Genomic DNA, 19,984 nt, shown 5'->3' with positions numbered 1-19,984 from the left:
TCATGAGGTAGTCACCTGGAATGCATTTCAATTAACAGGTGTTAAAAGTTAATTTGTGGAATTTCTTTCCTTCTTTTCCTCCTTCTTTGAGCCAATCAGTTGTGTTGTGACAAGATCGTGGGGTGGTATACAGAAGATAGCCCTATTTGGTAAAAGACCAAGTCCATATTATGGCAAGAACTGCTCAAATAAGCAAAGAGAAACGACTTTAAGACATGAAGGTCAGTCAATCCGGAGAATTTCAGTAACTTTGAATGTTTCTTCAAGCGCAGTCACCAAAACCATCAAGCACTATGATGAAACTGTCTCTCATGAAGACCTCCACAGGAAAGGAAGACCCAGAGTTACCCCTGCTGAAGGGAATACGTTCATTAGAGTTACCAGCCTCAGAAATCGTCAATTATCTGCACCTCACATTGCACCTCACAGAGTTCAAGAAACAGACACATCTCAACATCAACTGTTCAGAGGCGACTGTGTGAATCAGGCCTTCATTGTCAAATTGCGGCAAAGACACCACTTCTAAAGGACACCAATAAGAAGAGACTTGCTTGGGCCAAGAAACATGAGCAATGGACATTAGACCGGTGGAAATCTGTCCTTTGGTCTGATGAGTCCAAATTTGAGATTTTTGGTTCCAACCGCCATGTCTTTGTGAGACGTAAAGTAGGTGAACGGATGATCTCTGCATGTGTTCCCACCATGGAGCACGGAGGAGGTGTGATGGTGTGGGGGTGCTTTGCTGGTTACACTGTCAGTGATTTATTTACCATTCAAGGCACACAGCATGGCTACCACAGCACTCTGCAGTGATACACCATCCCAACTGGTTTGGGCTTTGTGGGTCTATCATTTTCTTTTTCAACAGGACAATGACCCAACACACCTCCAGGCTGAGTAAGGGCTATTTGACCAAGAAGGAGAGTGATTGAGCGCTGCATCAGATGACCTGGCCTCCACAATCACCCGACCTCAACCCAATTGAGATGGTTTGTGATGAGTTGGACCGCAGAGTGAAGGAAGAGCAGCCAACAAGTGCTCAGAATATGTGGGAACTCCTTCAAGACTGTTGGAAAAGCATTTCAGGTGAAGCTGGTTGAGAGAATGCCAAGAGTGAGCAAAGCTGTCATCAAGGCAAACGGTGGCTACTTTGATGAATCTCAAATCTCAAGTATATTTTGATTTGTTTAACACTTTTTTGGTCACTACGTGATTCCATATGTGTCATTTCATAGTTTTGATGTCTTATTTGGCATAATGGGTTATGTCACATTTGACATTGGTGGTTTTGTCACACAGTTATGCCACATTTATGAACCCTTTATAAAGCATGACATATGGTTATAAATGATTTGTAACACATTTATGTAATGTTTATGAAAGCTTAATGAAGCCTTTATAAGCCACACATTATTTAAAGTGGGACCTAAAATGGTCCTCCACCATAAAATTATTATTATTATTATTATTATTGTGAGTTGATTCCAATTCAAACTACAATTTCAGATCAACTTCAGCCACTTGAAAAGTCCCTTCACTTAGAAAAGCTGGTGTGTGTGAGAGACAAAATCACTTGACCTTGCCACCTCTGAGAATTCAGTGCAGAATTGAGTGTCAAATAAATGCCTGGTTCTACATTTTGGCACCAAACACTGTCAATTTCTTTTTAAATAAAATACAAGTTCACCACAGTACATTGAAACATTTTAGAGAGGTCCTCCTCTACTTTACGAAATGGGGCCTGACCAATACACATTTAAGAGGGGGCTCAACCCATTTAAAGTGGTACGACCCCGCTATCCCATCCAAGCAGCCCTCCTCCTACTCTGTAGTATAGATCAGTTCAGTTCTTCCTCGCTCTGACTGGCTGCTGAAATTCATTACTGCGTTCCATTACAGGGCCAAGCAGTTTGGACCTGGGATGAGAGGGACAATCAATACAGTCAGTATCTGCCCCTTCTAATCTCTGTTGCCTGTGTCAGGCCTGCTATCTGTAATAGATCTCAGGGATTAGGATGAATTCTTAAGACACTGTGCTGCCACTCGAGAGCCAGCTGAGTGTGCCGAGGGTGCCGGTGCAGGCCCACCGCCACCGTGAGCCGAATGGGGAGTGCCGCTAGCGGCCAGAGCCAAGCCCCAACAGGAGAGGAGAGCGGTAGCCTACGCAAGGTGGATGAGCAGTGGGGCAGGCAAGGTGAGAGCCCATGTCATTTCTCTAATCCTTCTGGCATTTTTACTTTCACCGGCTGGTAGATAATGAAAATGAAAAATGAAATGGAAAACTTCCCCGGCTGCAGGTTTTAATCTGTTGCATGCTTTAACTTTTTATTTCAGTTTTTTTTTACACGTTTGGCAGTTTACTGCTGAGTCAGTTGAGATGTCTTTAGGTTTTTTTTCAGGAAACTAGATGGGATACAGTGGGAGTGGAATGGAGTGTGAATAACGTAGTACTTTAGTATCCTTTGCACGTACAATGATTCAAATAGCTATTTGAAACATGAAATGCTATGTTTTCCAATAACTGTTTCCATATTCCTCTACACAGTTAGCCAGTTAGTTACTACATTGTTACAAAGACCTACCCTTATTGCTTCCGGCAGATAACTTCATAATTTTGACTAGTGCATCCGGAAAAAAACAAGGCTCATTGGTTACCCAACAAGGAATCTTATGAAGATCTGGCAGGTTGACGCTAGAATCCAGTTTTGTACACTTTCACACCAGCACACCATGGGCATCAAAGAATTACCGAACAACACCTGCCAGACCTTAGTAATAGGGTGACAGGTAGGCTAGTGGTTAAGAGCATTGGGCTAGTAACCAAAAGGTCGCTGGTTTGAATCCTCGAGCCAGCTAGGGTGAAAATCTGTCATTGTGCTCTTGAGCAAGGCACTTAACCCTAATTGTTTCTGTAAGTCGCTCTGGATAAGAGCGTCTGCTAAAATGGAAAAATGTACTTCTTGGTCAAAGCACTAATAAGTCTGTAAGCCCTGTCTTGTCTCCTTCTCTCCTCACACATGGCTGAACTACAGCAGGCATGTCCAATCAGAAATAATATGCTAGTGCGGAAGGAGCTTACATGTTTGTGAAGGAAAAACGAACTGACGGGTGCAAGCCAATTAGAAAACGGTCACATCATGGGTGTGTGTGTAATTCAGAAAAGTGCCAATAATGGGCCCTGTTATTAAATGAACATTATCTTTCTCACAAAAGAAAAGTGGGTCATTTATTTGAAAGCTTATACTGTACATAAGGCTGACATAATGGTTACATGACACCTGACATAATGGTTACATGACACCTGACATAATGGTTACATGACACCTGACATAATGGTTACATGACACCTGACATAATGGTTACATGACACCTGACATAATGGTTACATGACACCTGACATAATGGTTACATGACACCTGACATAATGGTTACATGACACCTGATATAATGGTTACATGACACCTGACATAATGGTTACATGACACCTGACATAATGGTTACATGACACCTGACATAATGGTTACATGACACCTGACATAATGGTTACATGACACCTGACATAATGGTTACATGACACCTGACATAATGGTTACATGACACCTGACATAATGGTTACATGACACCTGACATAATGGTTACATGACACCTGACATAATGGTTACATGACACCTGACATAATGGTTACATGACACCTGACATAATGGTTACATGACACCTGACATAATGGTTACATGACACCTGACATAATGGTTACATGACACCTGACATAATGGTTACATGACACCTGATATAATGGTTACATGACACCTGACATAAACATGAGTATTATTTGTGTTTATTCTAGCTGTCAAGAGACGGTTTCATTATGTCATTGTTAATGTCGCTTTGCAACAATTAGCTTGGATTTCAATCTAAGTCACACATTTAATGTTCAGAGAAATACTGTGTCAATATGAGAGCACCAGAAGCACAATGGACAAATGAATGGGAAGTGAGCAAAATCAGGAAATTGTCACGAATCAGTTTCAGTTTCAAATAAATAAATCAATCCCTTTCTTTAACCACAGTTCTAACCAAAATCTGCTAACTGACACAGCACAAACCTGTCCCTTTTCCTAAGCACATTGCAATTAACCTCGAGCAGCCACGGGTCAGGCAGAAGCCGAAAACATGCGACAGTCAAAAAGTCATTTCCGCAACTCCGGGATGATGACAACGCTGAACTCTTAATGCAGAAACGCTATTGCCCCTTCCAAGTTCAGCTGAAGAGTAAGAAGTCAATTTCAATAGCAAAATGTGCAATAAGTCAAGCAAAAACTTAAGGGACATGCTCTCTTAAAGGGACATGCTGTCTTAAAGGGATGAGCCACAGGAACAGCAATGTCGGCCTTCTTTGATTGCCAATGAAAAAAATGCAGTCGAAACTGGCAGAACCATTACACAAACAGCATGAAAATGAAAAGTAAAAAAACACAGAATGGTTTAACCTCGCAATGTTTTATAACTTGAAAACAGTCGTATAAACGTGTGCATGTGTCTATCACATCACCCTTGTGACAGTGTCACAAAATGGACATTGTTGATGTCGGTTGAAGAATCAAGTTGCCATAGCATGTCACCAGTGGAGGATGAGGGCAGGATGGCTCATAATAATGTCTGGAACGGAGCAAGTGGAATGGCATCAAACACGTGGAATGTATTTGATACCATTCCACAGATTCCGCTCCAGCCATTACCACAAGCCCGTTTGAACCCAATTAAGGTTCCAGCAACCTCCTGTGCATGTCACGTATGTTATAACACGTCTGGGGTCAAAGTCTAATTCTTATAAGAGCAGTCGATTACATTTCTGTTGGTATGTCCTTTTGGCAGTAGCACTGGTGCTGAAACGTAGCTGTTATCTATCTACTAATACTGCTCCATATCAAACAAGTTTGCTTTGAGTTAAATAATGTACAGATGCATCAACATGTCTACGCATAAAAAAAAGAATAAATAAATAACTACAGATATAGATAAAAAAAACAAAGAAATTGGGGGCAATTAATTGCAGTCCTTTGCTCAAGCACATATTACAAGAGGCCTGTCTCTTTGAGTGGGAGATTAGTTGAAAAGAGAATTGCAGTGGGTTATGCGGTACACAAAGCACTTCACTTTCATTTCCATCCCTGACACAGCACAAACCTGTCCCTTTGTCTAAGCACATTGCAATTAACCTCGAGCAGCCACGGGTCAGGCAGAAGCCGAAAACATGCGACAGTCAAAAAGTAATTTTCGTAACTCCGGAATGATGACAACGCTGAACTCATAATGCTGAAATGCTATTGCCCCTTGTTTTGGCTCAATCATACTGAACACTGAACGAGTGGTGGATTTATGCATACATAACCTAAGGCAAGGAACAGGAGTTCAAAAGCAAAATAAAGGACAAAATGAATTACTAGAGTCTTGTGTTTTTTCCAAGTAAGCTTTATCAAGGAGAGGGCGATGATGCAAATGACTGGAGAATTCAGTTGTTTATTGAAGCTGTAAACTTGAAGCTGTTCACGGCACACTGACACTTGGATGCTTTCCACGGGGTTTGGCTCTTTTTCGTCATTTTTGATTTATTTATATCCTACTCATTCTCAAAATGGTTTTAATAATCCATTTCAATGCTGTGTCCTCCAAAAGTCTCTCCTTATAATCCTACATTAAAAGACAGCATTATATATTATATGCATACTCTATTAAATTGAATATTACTCAGTCTCAGACCAAGCCTAAAGAACAGCCATGGGCAGGGTCTAAGGTCAAATGCCAAGAGTCAGAATCACAACTCCTGACCAGCACAATGCCGTACACCTGTATATCCATTGATACTCATAATCCAATGCTACTAAGCTGCTATTGCATCTATCTGAAACTTCACTGCCAACACACTCAAACCTCTGTCTTTGCTCGTTTGCTATGTTCCCTCTCTCTTCCTGTCTCTCTCTCTCATTACCCTGTAAGCAGGTGAGAGCTGTTTGACCAGCCTGTCTGCAGCTGCTAATTGTCACCTGGGTGGAAGCAGACGGTGTTGCTAGCAGCACGTCGTTGTCGTGGCGATCAACCTGACAAGGCTGTGACAGGCCCCTTGTCTGCCCACGAAAGTGCAGGGACATTGTTGTCGCAGTAAAAGGTCTGACACAGGGCTTGCTGTGCCCTCTTCCTGGATCCTCAGATCCTGCACTCCCAGGGGCTCTTTTGCTGTCGTGGCACAATGCCACTATCTGTGACTGTACAGCTGTCGCAATTCATTCTCTACGGTTGCCGAGTGACTAGAGTCCAGAAATGTTTTTCTTGCTCCGTTTAATTCAGTGGGAAAATATAGTCTCCTGTAGAGGTCCCTGAGCGAAATGCCATCACACAATCATGGAGTTATATGTTTCTCCCAGCCCTCTAGCCTCTTTGAAGTCTCACTGCATATTGCCTTGTCATTGTATTTCAATGTACTTCGACATACAGTACCAGTCAAAGTTTGGACACACCTACTCATTCAAAGGTTTTTCTTTATTTTACTATTTTCTACATTGTAGAATAATAGTGAAGACATCAAAGCTATGAAATAACACATATGGAATCAAGTAGTAACCAAAAAAAGTGGTAAACAAATCCAAATATATTTGAGATTCTTCAAAGTAGCAACCCTTTGCCTTGATGACAGCTTTGCTCACTCTTGGCATTCTCTCAACCAGCTTCACCTGGAATGCTTTTCCAACGGTCTTGAAGGAGTTTCCATATATGCTGAGCACTTTTTGGCTGCTTTTCCTTCACTCTGTGGTCCAACTCATCCAAACCATCTCAATTGGGTTGAGGTCGGGTGATTGTGGAGGCCATATCATCTGATGCAGCACTCAATCACTCTCCTTCTTGGTTAAATAGTCCTTACTCAGCCTGGAGGTTTGTTGGGTCATTGTCCTATTGAAAAACAAATGATAGTCCCACAAAGCGCAAACCAGATGGGATGGTGTATTGCTGCAGAATGCTGTGGTTGCCAAGCTGATTAAGTGTGCTTTGAATTCTAAATAAATCACTGACAGTGTCACCAGCAAAGCACCCCCACACCATCACACCTCCTCCTCTGCTTCATGGTGGGAACCACACGTGGAGATCATCCGTCCACCTATTCTGCGTCTCACAAAGACATGGCGGTTGAAACAAAAATCTCAAATTTGGACTCATCAGACCAGAGGACAGATTTCCACCGGTCTAATGTTCATTGCTCGTGTTTCTTGGCCCAAGCAAGTCTCTTCTTATTATTGGTGTCCTTAAGTAGTGGTTTCATTGCAGCAATTCGACCACGAAGAACTGATTCACACATTCTCCTCTGAACAGTTGATGTTGAGATGTGTCTGTTACTTGAACTCTGTGAAGCATTTATTTGGGCCGCAATCTGAGTTGCAGTTAACTCTGATGAACTTATCCTCTGCAGCAGAGGATGTGGCGGTCCTCATGAAAGCCAGTTTCATCATAGCACTTTATGTTTTTTGCAACTGCACTTGAAGAAACTTTGAACATTTTTCAAATGTTCCAGATTGACTGATCTTCATGTCTTACAGTAATGAGGGACTTTCATTTCTCTTTGCTTATTTGAGCTGTCTTGCCATAATATGGACTTGGTATTTTAGGGAATAGGGTTATCTTCTGTATACCATCACTACCTTGTCACAACAGAACTGAAACAAATTCCACAAATTACCTTTCTTAAAAAATGTGTCTCCTAATTTTTCATTTAATTTTACATACTTTTTGTTATTTTATGAAATAATTTTTTCTCCCCAATTTCGTGGTATCTAATTGGTAGTTAGAGCCTTGTCCCATCGCTGCAACTGTGCATCCCCCGAAACACGATCCAGCCAAGCCGCACTGCTTCTTGACACAATGCCCGCTTACCCCAGTAGCCAGGCGCACCAATGTGTCGGAGGAAATACCATTAACCTGCCGACCGTGTCAGCATGCACGCGCCTGGCTTGCCACAGGAATCGCTAGAGCGTGATGGGACGAGGCTGCGACAGAGACTGAACTCGAACCAGGATCTCTAGTGGTACAGCTAGCACTGTGATGCAGTGCCTTACACCACTGCGCCACTCGGGAGGCCACAAGTTAACTTTTAACAAGGCACACCTGTTAATTGAAATGCATTCCAGGTGACTACCTCATGATCTGGTTGAGAGAATGCCAAGAGTGTGCAAAGCTGTCATCAAGGCAAAATATAAATGTATTTAGATTTGTTTAACACTTTTTTGGTTACTACATGATTATATATGTGTTATTTCATTGTTTGCAGAAAATATAGTTTAGAAAATAGTAAAAATAAAGAAAAACCCTTGAATGAGTAAGTGTGTCCAAACATTTGACTTGTACTCTAACTACAATGCTAATATCACATCTTGCCCAGTCAGTGCCTGTCTTGCATTCTTCGCCACTGTAGCCTACTTCTAACAACAAACTGAATAATAGGGGTAGCATGGAGTCCATGACACCTTTTATCATTATAACATACTTTGCTTCCAGTTTAGGTTTGTTCCCCACATGGTCCAAGATCACTTCTAATAGTCTCTGACAGTCAGTATCCAATGACTACACCACTCTCGCCATTTCCCAACACCGGAGGGAACTGACACGAAACTCACGAGCTGGAGCAGGCAGTGGTAATCTTCTCTACACGAGCTGGAGCAGGCAGTGGTAATCTCCTCTACATGAGCTGGAGCAGGCAGTAGTAATCTCCTCTACACGATCTGGAGCAGGCAGTGGTAATCTCCTCTACACGATCTGGAGCAGGCAGTGGTAATCTCCTCTATACGATCTGGAGCAGGCAGTAGTAATCTCCTCTACACGATCTGGAGCAGGCAGTAGTAATCTCCTCTACACGAGTTGGAGCAGGCAGTGGTAATCTCCTCTATACGATCTGGAGCAGGCAGTAGTAATCTCCTCTACATGAGCTGGAGCAGGCAGTAGTAATCTTCTCTACACGAGCTGGAGCAGGCAGTGGTAATCTCCTCTATACGAGCTGGAGCAGGCAGTGGTAATCTCCTCTACACGAACTGGAGCAGGCAGTAGTAATCTTCTCTACACGAGCTGGAGCAGGCAGTGGTAATCTCCTCTATACGATCTGGAGCAGGCAGTAGTAATCTCCTCTAGATGAGCTGGAGCAGGCAGTAGTAATCTTCTCTACACGATCTGGAGCAGGCAGTAGTAATCTCCTCTACATGAGCTGGAGCAGGCAGTAGTAATCTTCTCTACACGAGCTGGAGCAGGCAGTAGTAATCTCCTCTATACGAGCTGGAGCAGGCAGTGGTAATCTCCTCTACATGAGCTGGAGCAGGCAGTAGTAATCTTCTCTACACGAGCTGGAGCAGGCAGTAGTAATCTCCTCTATACGAGCTGGAGCAGGCAGTGGTAATCTCCTCTACACGATCTGGAGCAGGCAGTAGTAATCTCCTCTCCACGAGCTGGAGCAGGCAGTGGTAATCTCCTCTACACGAGCTGGAGCAGGCAGTAGTAATCTTTTCTACACGAGCTGGAGCAGGCAGTAGTAATCTCCTCTACACGAACTGGAGCAGGCAGTAGTAATCTCCTCTATACGATCTGGAGCAGGCAGTAGTAATCTCCTCTACACGAGCTGGAGCAGGCAGTGGTAATCTCCTCTACACGAGCTGGAGCAGGCAGTAGTAATCTCCTCTACATGAGCTGGAGCAGGCAGTAGTAATCTCCTCTAAACGAACTGGAGCAGGCAGTGGTAATCTCCTCTACACGAACTGGAGCAGGCAGTAGTAATCTCCTCTACACGAGCTGGAGCAGGCAGTAGTAATCTCCTCTACACGAGCTGGAGCAGGCAGTGGTAATCTCCTCTAAATGAACTGGAGCAGGCAGTAGTAAATAAATAAACACACTCCGTTACTATGCAATTACTAGAGTGGTAATGTAACAACATGGTAATACAATTGTGTTACTACTTGAGTGGTTACATTGTTACTATACAGGTGTAAGAGTAACCAGCGCATCTTTGAATCAGGTTGCAAACATTGGGTTTACTTTACCTCCCTCCCTCCCTCTTTCCCTCTCTACCTTTACCCACCACCCTCCTATCCTCCTTTTCCTCTCTTCCCTCTTTACCTTTACCCACCACCCACCTCTCCTCCTTTTCCTCTCTTCCCTCTTTCCCTCTCTACCTTTACCCACCACCCTCCTCTCCTCCTTTTCCTCTCTTCCCTCTTCCCCTCTCTACCTTTACCCACCACCCTCCTCTCCTCCTTTTCCTCTCTTCCCTCTTTCCCTCTCTACCTTTACCCACCACCCTCCTCTCCTCCTTTTCCCCTCTTCCCCTCTCTACCTTTACCCACCACCCTCCTCTCCTCCTTTTCCTCTCTTCCCTCTTCCCCTCTCTACCTTTACCCACCACCCTCTTCTCCTCCTTTTCCTCTCTTCCCTCTTTCCCTCTCTACCTTTACCCACCACCCTCCTCTCCTCCTTTTCCTCTCTTCCCTCTTTCCCTCTCTACCTTTACCCACCACCCTCCTCTCCTCCTTTTCCTCTCTTCCCTCTTCCCCTCTCTACCTTTACCCACCACCCTCCTCTCCTCCTTTTCCTCTCTTCCCTCTTCCCTCTCTACCTTTACCCACCACCCTCCTCTCCTCCTTTTCCTCTCTTCCCTCTTTCCCTCTCTACCTTTACCCACCACCCTCTTCTCCTCCTTTTCCTCTCTTCCCTCTTTCCCTCTCTACCTTTACCCACCACCCTCCTCTCCTCCTTTTCCTCTCTTCCCTCTTCCCCTCTCTACCTTTACCCACCACCCTCCTCTCCTCCTTTTCCTCTCTTCCCTCTTCCCCTCTCTACCTTTACCCACCACCCTCCTCTCCTCCTTTTCCCCTCTTCCCTCTTTCCCTCTCTACCTTTACCCACCACCCTCCTCTCCTCCTTCCCCTCTCTACCTTTACCCACCACCCTCCTCTCCTCCTTTTCCTCTCTTCCCTCTTTCCCTCTCTACCTTTACCCACCACCCTCCTCTCCTCCTTTTCCTCTCTTCCCTCTTCCCCTCTCTACCTTTACCCACCACCCTCCTCTCCTCCTTTTCCTCTCTTCCCTCTTTCCCTCTCTACCTTTACCCACCACCCTCCTCTCCTCCTTTTCCCCTCTTCCCTCTTCCCCTCTCTACCTTTACCCACCACCCTCCTCTCCTCCTTTTCCCCTCTTCCCCTCTCTACCTTTACCCACCACCCTCCTCTCCTCCTTTTCCCCTCTTCCCCTCTCTACCTTTACCCACCACCCTCCTCTCCTCCTTTTCCTCTCTTCCCTCTTTCCCTCTCTACCTTTACCCACCACCCTCCTCTCCTCCTTTTGGTATCCATCTCTGAATGAAATAATCACCTAATGACATCCTGTCAGTGGCAGATCACATTAATCTTGTCATAAACAGCACTATTGACAGAGCCATTCTCAATGAAAGGCAGTGTAAGAGGATGCCAGGCCGCAGTAATTGTTCAAATTTGGAGTGGATCAATGGGTTTGGCATTGCACAAATCACGCTGCCACATAGGCACACAAAAAGCTGATGGCCAAGGGGCTGGGCTTCCCACTAACACAATCCGCCATTCAACTTATCTGGCAGATTTCAGCTGGGGCGAAGGTGGCTCATTCTTCCCGAATGTTTTCTCTGGTTAAAGCTGGGGACGTAGTTTGTTTACATAGCTGTCACAGCCTGATGGACCTGCTAGTCTATGAGGTGGACTCTAATATGTATTGATAATCATACAGCGATGGTAATGGTAATAAACAACCTTTGTCACGGTATCCAGGAGAAGGAGAGTAAAATGGATTAGATGCGTATTATATTCCTGTTTCTTGGCCATAGTTCAGTCAATTTAAGCATCAGCCAAGCTCATTGCATATTCTGTCAAGCACATATGGTGTTGTGTAATTCAAAAAATAATAATCCAAAGTTATGGAGCACTTGGAGGCCCAGTGCAGCAAAACAACTTAATGTCAGTCACTAATCCAGTTGCAGGTGTTCCGAAATTAAGGCTCAATTACGGTAAATTGGGTTTCACAGATTTATTCAAATTAGTTTAGAATCACACCAAAGTAAACATGCTTACCTGGGCAGAACGCATCCCGTAGAGGGCTTGTTGAAATAAAAATAAATTTACATTTAAAATAGCCTGGAAACTGAATCAAGGGCTAAACTTGGTTTGAGTCGGTGTTTCTCTCAGCCTTAATCAAAGTTTTGATATGCAGTGACATATGTTCCACGGGGTGTTGAAATGGATCTCAAGAGACAGGGAAGGTAATCAGTTGTTAATATACTACCACCCTTTTAATTAGGTTGCAAAAAAACATTGACTTCATGTTCATGCAATGCTCCAGCCCACTTAACCGATCATATCTGTGCCCCTTCCAGTCTCCGAACCTTTATGTGCCGTTTCCTAGTTACTGAACCACAGAGAAGATGTAGGATAACTACGCTATATCTTAACAGGTTAAGACCCACAGCATGTAGAAACGACATTATGACATTTGTTAATTCAAAACCAGCAAGCAGATTTGAGATAAACATGATTTTTATCATAATTTATAAACTCTGAGATTATAAATTATCGAGGAATATTCTTTGTTACCCTGAGGCTACTACACTATTTTGGTAAGAGAAATTAAGCCACCAGAGTCAATTGTAAGAATGATCTAAGAATGATCTAAGAATGGTCTAAGAATGATCTAAGAATGATCTAAGAATGGTCTAAGAATGGTCTAAGAATGGTCTAAGAATGGTCTAAGAATGATCTAAGAATGGTCTAAGAATGATCTGAGAATGATCTAAGTGTCACGGTTTATTTCCTCCTCTTCGTCTGAAGAGGTGTAGCAGGGATCGAACCAAAATGCAGCATAGTTCGTGTTCAACATATTTTAATGAAAGACAAAAACGTTAACACTACACAAAATACAAAATAACAAACGTGGCAAAACCGAAACAGTCCTATCTGGTGCAGAGAACACAGATACAGGAAACAATCACCCACAAAGTACCCACAGAATATGACTGCCTAGATATGGTTCCCAATCAGAGACAACGATAGACAGCTGCCTCTGATTGAGAACCAATCTAGGCAACCATAGACATACAATATACCTAGGAGAGAAACAGCCCCATAAACATACAAAAAACCCTAGACAAGACATAAACACATACATCACCCATGTCACACCCTGACCTAACCAAAATAACAAGGAAAACAAAGAAATCTAAGGTCAGGGTGTGACACTAAGAATGATCTAAGAATGATCTAAGAATGGTCTAACTATGGTGATAAAAAAATTAAAAATCAATAACGTAACTTTCAACAGAGAAGAAAGTATAATTTCATTCTGAGAAGAGCGACTACCAAGATTGGCGTTGAAATTTCAGTTTGGGCTGTGTTTTCTAATATTCCCTTTGTTGGAAAGGACAAATTATGGGAATTTTCCCCCAATTCTTTCCCTTGGAGCTGTACCAAGGGGTGTTACAATTAGACGGACATAACACCCTACATCTGGACAGACATAGTTATTGCACTTTGTAGCGTCATAAGTTTTAATTGCTGCTGTCATGTAATTTACTAACATCTCTTCTCCCCCAGAGAACAGCAAAAAAACATGTTGCCACATGTCTATTGAATTCTAATGTGGCTTATTAACAAATGATACTGAGCTGAATCAGTAAGGGCTAAAGCAAGAGAAGAAGATTAGATATTGGAGTCTGGAGTGGAAGAGAATGGTCAATTACAAAGAGGACCGTACAGACAGTAAAATGAAAGGGTAAAATCATATCAGAGAAATTGAAGAGGAGGGCGGTGATGCCTATTTCAGCAGTTATCCAATGGAGAGGGGAGAATGATAGTTGATTAAGTCAGTGGGCTCACTCCTTCCCCAGTCCTAACCTCGAGCTCTTTACTCCACTGGGAGATGAGCTGCATGGTGAACATGGACCCAGAGTGATGGGGAGAATTGGGGCCTCTGATCACTAACCACTTTGTCAGGGGAGAATAAGACCCAAGAGGCCCTGCGTAACGTTACTTTCAGCAAAAACAGCTTTTCACCTTACGTAATGCTGGGGTGAAAACTATTGATATATTCAGTATCTTAAGTTATTACGCATACATTTAAACACCTTCCCTCCCAAACGTATGTAATCTCGTAAGTGCACATGTTAACATCCCTATGCACCTATCTCCAGGACAGTACACAGTAGTAGCTAGCTACAGTATATACATCGGGACAGTACACAGTAGTAGCTAGCTACAGTATATACATCGGGACAGTACACAGTAGTAGCTAGCTACAGTATATACATCGGGACAGTACACAGTAGTAGCTAGCTACAGTATATACATCGGGACAGTACACAGTAGTAGCTAGCTACAGTATATACATCGGGACAGTACACAGTAGTAGCTAGCTACAGTATATACATCGGGACAGTACACAGTAGTAGCTAGCTATACCAGGTTTTATTACAATATCAAAAGCTCTTTCACTTAAAGTGAAGTAGTGCTGATAAATGGGAGTTCATTAAGCCATGGGAGCCTTAATGAACGATTTACTCATAATGTGGGCTCATAAAGATTACAGCATACACAGTACCAATCGTCCATGCACCTACAATTGCCCTCCTGTATGGTCGACCCATTCTTATATTTCAGCAAATGGGGTTTGTCAGACTATTTATATCACTTTAGTTGATTATAAATGTCAACCTTTCAGTTCACAGCCAATCTGAACAGTGCTTGTGTGTGAAAATATTTCAGTGTGTTATGATCCACAGGTAAGACCTTGATGGAAGTCTCAAAGTAAGAGTGCTGATCTAGGATCAGTTTTGTGATTTGTAAAGTAACGAATGGACAGGAGAAACCTGAACGTATCAGTACTCCTGTGTGATGTTTGATACGGCCCAGTTAAGGGATGATTATTATTAGAATAACGTTATAATAACAAACAGGCAATATCAAACCATGTACTCAATGCAAAAACTAAGCCATGTGCTAAAAATACATCAGATATTTACAGTATCTGGTTAAAAGGATTAGAAAACGCATTGTAAATATGCAATTAACATTTCCTATAAAGGTTTGATGCTGTTTTAAGTGAATTTCAAAGTTACGGACCTTTCAGTGTTTCGAACGACCTCCAACAACCTTTATTCTGAGGGCCCACTGTAATACATGGATTTTATATGGCGCTTTTCTCGCTTTTCTTTCAAAACATCTATTTAGGGTGCTTTGCAGCACCTTGCATCACTTTATGATGATTTTAGATGATACTTTAAGCAAACTGTCTATCATCAAATGGGAACCGTGCTGCACAAGTACAATAGATAAGGGAGTCATTTGGATGACCGTATGCCTGCTGAAAATGAATTACAGGCTATCATACATGTCTCCTCCTCAGTCTGCATGCATGTCACATGTTTGCACAGATTCAGTGATTTAGATCGGATCTTGTTAACGTGTTCACGCTACACGTTCCCCAAGGGCACCCCCCCCGCTCAACTCAAAAAGTGGCGCACAGAATGCAAAAATATTCTTAGAAATATTTAACCTCCGCACATTAAAAAGTCCAATAGCTCAAATGAAAGATAAACACCTTGTTCATCTACCCAGCGAGTCAGATATCTAAAATGTTTTACGGCGAAAACATAGCACATATGTATGTCAAACCACCACAAAGACACAGACGATATGTAGCCATTTTGTCGAACAAAAGATGCAATCACAAACGCAGGATTAAAAGAAAAATAATTCACTAACCTTTTGAAAATCTTCATCAGATGACAGTAATGTTACATGTTACACAGTACATTTATGTTTTTTCCAATAATATGCTATTTATATCCATAAATCTCCGTTTACATTGACGCCATGTTCAGAAAATGCTAAAAAATGTCCGGAGAAATTATAGATAGCTCTGCCAGATAACACCAGATAACAGCAATACACATCATAAACTTTGACTAAATATACATGTTCTACATATAGTTAGAAAGATACACTGCTTCTTAATGCAATCGCTTTGTCACATTTATTTTTAACGTTACAGAATTCGTTCACTATTCAATAATCTGAGACGGCGCTCAGACATAAGCAATATTTCTCCGCTATATTGGAGTCAACAGAAACACAAAATTACAACATAAATATTCCCTTACCTTTGATGGTCTTCGATCAGAATGTAGTGGAAGGAGTCATACTTACCCAATACATCGTTTTGTTTCAAGTCGTGTGTCTTTGTATTAGCATATGCTACCACTTTCAGCTGAAATGCATCCAAAATGACTTCTGGTCCCGAACAGTTGCGCATCAAAACTTCAAAATTACATATTATATGTCGAATAAACTGGTCAAACTAAGGGCAGAATCAAGCTTTAGGATGTTATTAACGTACAAAACAATTTTCAATTCAACCAGACAATCTGACTTCTTCTCATGCAAGCTGGAACAAAGGAAGCTCTGTGCCCAACGCGCGCCCGAACGCGTATGTATTTTCTCGCAACACTCACTATTTTGCTGCCAAAGGGTCAAAGCTCGCGGGATTTGCACAATTAAAAGCTCTACTGATAGAGGACATCTCGCGGAAGACATAGAAACTGTTGGCAGATCCATAGCTGGTTGGGAAGGGTGGGGGCGATGACGTCAAAGTTGCCCCAACTTTCTGGATGCCAAAACTAGTTTGGGAGATTGGCTGCCCTGTGAGTTCTGCTACAGTGCCTTGCGAAAGTATTCGGCTCCCTTGAACTTTGCGAACTTTTGCCACATTTCAGGCTTCAAACATAAAGATATAAAACTGTATTTTTTTGTGAAGAATCAACAACAAGTGGGACACAATCATGAAGTGGAACGACATTTATTGGATATTTCAAACTTTTTTAACAAATCAAAAACTGAAAAATTGGGCGTGCAAAATTATTCAGCCCCTTTACTTTCAGTGCAGCAAACTCTCTCCAGAAGTTCAGTGAGGATCTCTGAATGATCCAATGTTGGCCTAAATGACTAATGATGATAAATACAATCCACCTGTCTGTAATCAAGTCTCCGTATAAATGCACCTGCACTGTGATAGTCTCAGAGGTCCGTTAAAAGCGCAGAGAGCATCATGAAGAACAAGGAACACACCAGGCAGGTCCGAGATACTGTTGTAAAGAAATTTAAAGCCGGATTTGGATATAAAAAGATTTCCCAAGCTTTAAACATCCCAAGGAGCACTGTGCATGCGATAATATTGAAATGGAAGGAATATCAGGCCACTGCAAATCTACCAAGACCTGGCCGTCCCGCTAAACTTTCAGCTCATACAAGGAGAAGACTGATCAGAGATGCAGCCAAGAGGCCCATGATCACTCTGGATGAACTGCAGAGATCTACAGCTGAGGTGGGAGACTCTGTCCATAGGACAACAATCAGTCGTATATTGCACAAATCTGGCCTTTATGGAAGAGTGGCAAGAAGAAAGCCATTTCTTAAAGATATCCATAAAAAGTGTCGTTTAAAGTTTGCCACAAGCCACCTGGGAGACACACCAAACATGTGGAAGAAGGTGCTCTGGTCAGATGAAACCAAAATTGAACTTTTTGGCAACAATGCAAAACGTTATGTTTGGCGTAAAAGCAACACAGCTCATCACCCTGAACACACCATTACCACTGTCAAACATGGTGGTGGCAGCATCATGGTTTGGGTCTGCTTTTCTTCAGCAGGGACAGGGAAGATGGTTAAAATTGATGGGGAGATGGATGGAGCCAAATACAGGACCATTCTGGAAGAAAACCTGATGGAGTCTGCAAAAGACCTGAGACTGGGACGGAGATTTGTCTTCCAACAAGACAATGATCCAAAACATAAAGCAAAATCTACAATGGAATGGTTCAAAAATATACATATCCAGGTGTTAGAATGGCCAAGTCAAAGTCCAGACCTGAATCCAATCAAGAATCTGTGGAAAGAACTGAAAACTGCTGTTCACAAATGCTCTCCATCCAACCTCACTGAGCTCGAGCTGTTTTGCAAGGAGGAATGGGAAAACATTTCAGTCTCTCGATGTGCAAAACTGATAGAGACATACCCCAAGCGACTTACAGCTGTAATCACAGAAAAAGGTGGCGCTACAAAGTATTAACTTAAGGGGGCTGAATAATTTTGCACGCCCAATTTTTCAGTTTTTGATTTGTTAAAAAAGTTTGAAATATCCAATAAATGTCGTTCCACTTCATGATTGTGTCCCACTTGTTGTTGATTCTTCACAAAAAAATACAGTTTTATATCTTTATGTTTGAAGCCTGAAATGTGGCAAAAGTTCGCAAATTTCAAGGGGGCCGAATACTTTCGCAAGGCACTTTATACTTACAGACATAATTCAAACGGTTTTAGAAGCTTTAGACTGTTTTCTATTGAATAATAATTATTATATGCATATATTAGCAATTTTGGACAGATTTTTTTTCAGTTTACTATGGGCACGCGATTCATCCAAAGGGGGCAGTATTGTCCCGAGCCTTAACAGGTTTTAAACTTCTTCGTTAATCACACCTGCCAAGAACATGAGATGAGGATGCAACATAGCTAGCTACTGTCTGTTCCTAGCCTGCGGTGGATTCTCATTCTCAGTACTGGTTTGATGCATCAAACCAGTACTTGACTTGGACTGAAATAGGCTCTGTACTCATTTTGGGTGCTGGTACTGTTTATATTTAGGTGCAGGAGCTCCACAATACTTTTGAGCTAATATTCTATGAAAGGAACTCAAGCAGTAGAACATTTAAGGTGCCGGTACTCAGCTCAGGTGAGCTCCTGTCCAAGTCAAGCACTGCCTCAAACTCTGTCTTCACTACACAATATTATACAGGATAGTAAGGTGTTGAACACGACATTCAAAGACAACAGATTAGGTCTATGGAAAAATCTATACAAAATCACTTTCATATAATGGGTAGCCTAACCACACATCTATAAGACTGAATTAATCCACCTCTCCCGCTGTCGCTGCATGATCAGTGTCTCCTCAATCCAACCGTAACCATGCCTTAATTTAGTTAACGCTCAAAGACGCGCACTAGAATCCGCCTCTCACTGAAGTAACGGTTACATCTGTGCCACTTAAGTGGCTCTCTTCTCCCCATTAAGCACAATGACAGTGATTCATTGTCATGAAAAATACAGATTTTGGCCTCTCTAACTCATGTGCTTCAATTGAATCCTCCTCTAATCTCGATCGTCCTTGAAAGACAGTCCAATCAGCTAAGGAAGTCAGGCAGATTTTTTTAAGGGAATTTGACGTGACAGATGAGCCTGCGGGCCCCTTAGGATGTTACCATTTTTCTGCAGTGCCTCCTTCAGTCCAAGTCCGTCTCTGAAACCGAAACACCATAAATACTGACAGCATGACATTCATGGTTTCAAATTTGCTCTTTTTTGTCTATCCTGACACTACAGTTTTCTTTTCTTACTGCAGAGAGCACGGTTTGCATTAGAGCTGGGTTTGTGACAAGGCTACATTCATCATGTAATAAAGTGATGCAAACTGCTGCAAAACGCCCTAAATGGTTGTCAGCCCCGATTTCCACGAATTTGAAGTTGTTTAGGGTCTTGCTGCTTCACGGCCAAGAATGTTATGTTTGAAATTCCAGTGATGTTTTATTATTGGCCAGCTAGCCGTGTGTCATGTTTTGACTAAGTGCAAGAAACTTGCTGATCCTGCCATGCAGTTTATAATACTGCAAATCCATGCAGCTTATAATACTGCAAATCCATGCAGCCTTGGGCACCTATCTAGATGATGCATAAAGGGTGTTTGTCATCTTTATAACGTCAGATGTTTAGGTGTACGGTGTGTGTGTGTGTCTCTCACATCTATCCGACTCACGGTCCTGATGTTCCCTACACCTGCAGCTTGTGATAAGATGACAGAACCCTGTCCAGAAACAACCCTTAGTACCTAAACC

The sequence above is a fragment of the Oncorhynchus masou genome, chromosome 6, assembly GCF_036934945.1.
Source record: "Oncorhynchus masou masou isolate Uvic2021 chromosome 6, UVic_Omas_1.1, whole genome shotgun sequence".
Taxonomy (NCBI): domain Eukaryota; kingdom Metazoa; phylum Chordata; class Actinopteri; order Salmoniformes; family Salmonidae; genus Oncorhynchus; species Oncorhynchus masou.
The sequence above is the reverse complement of the archived record's forward strand: the minus strand, read 5'-3'. Positions refer to the sequence as shown.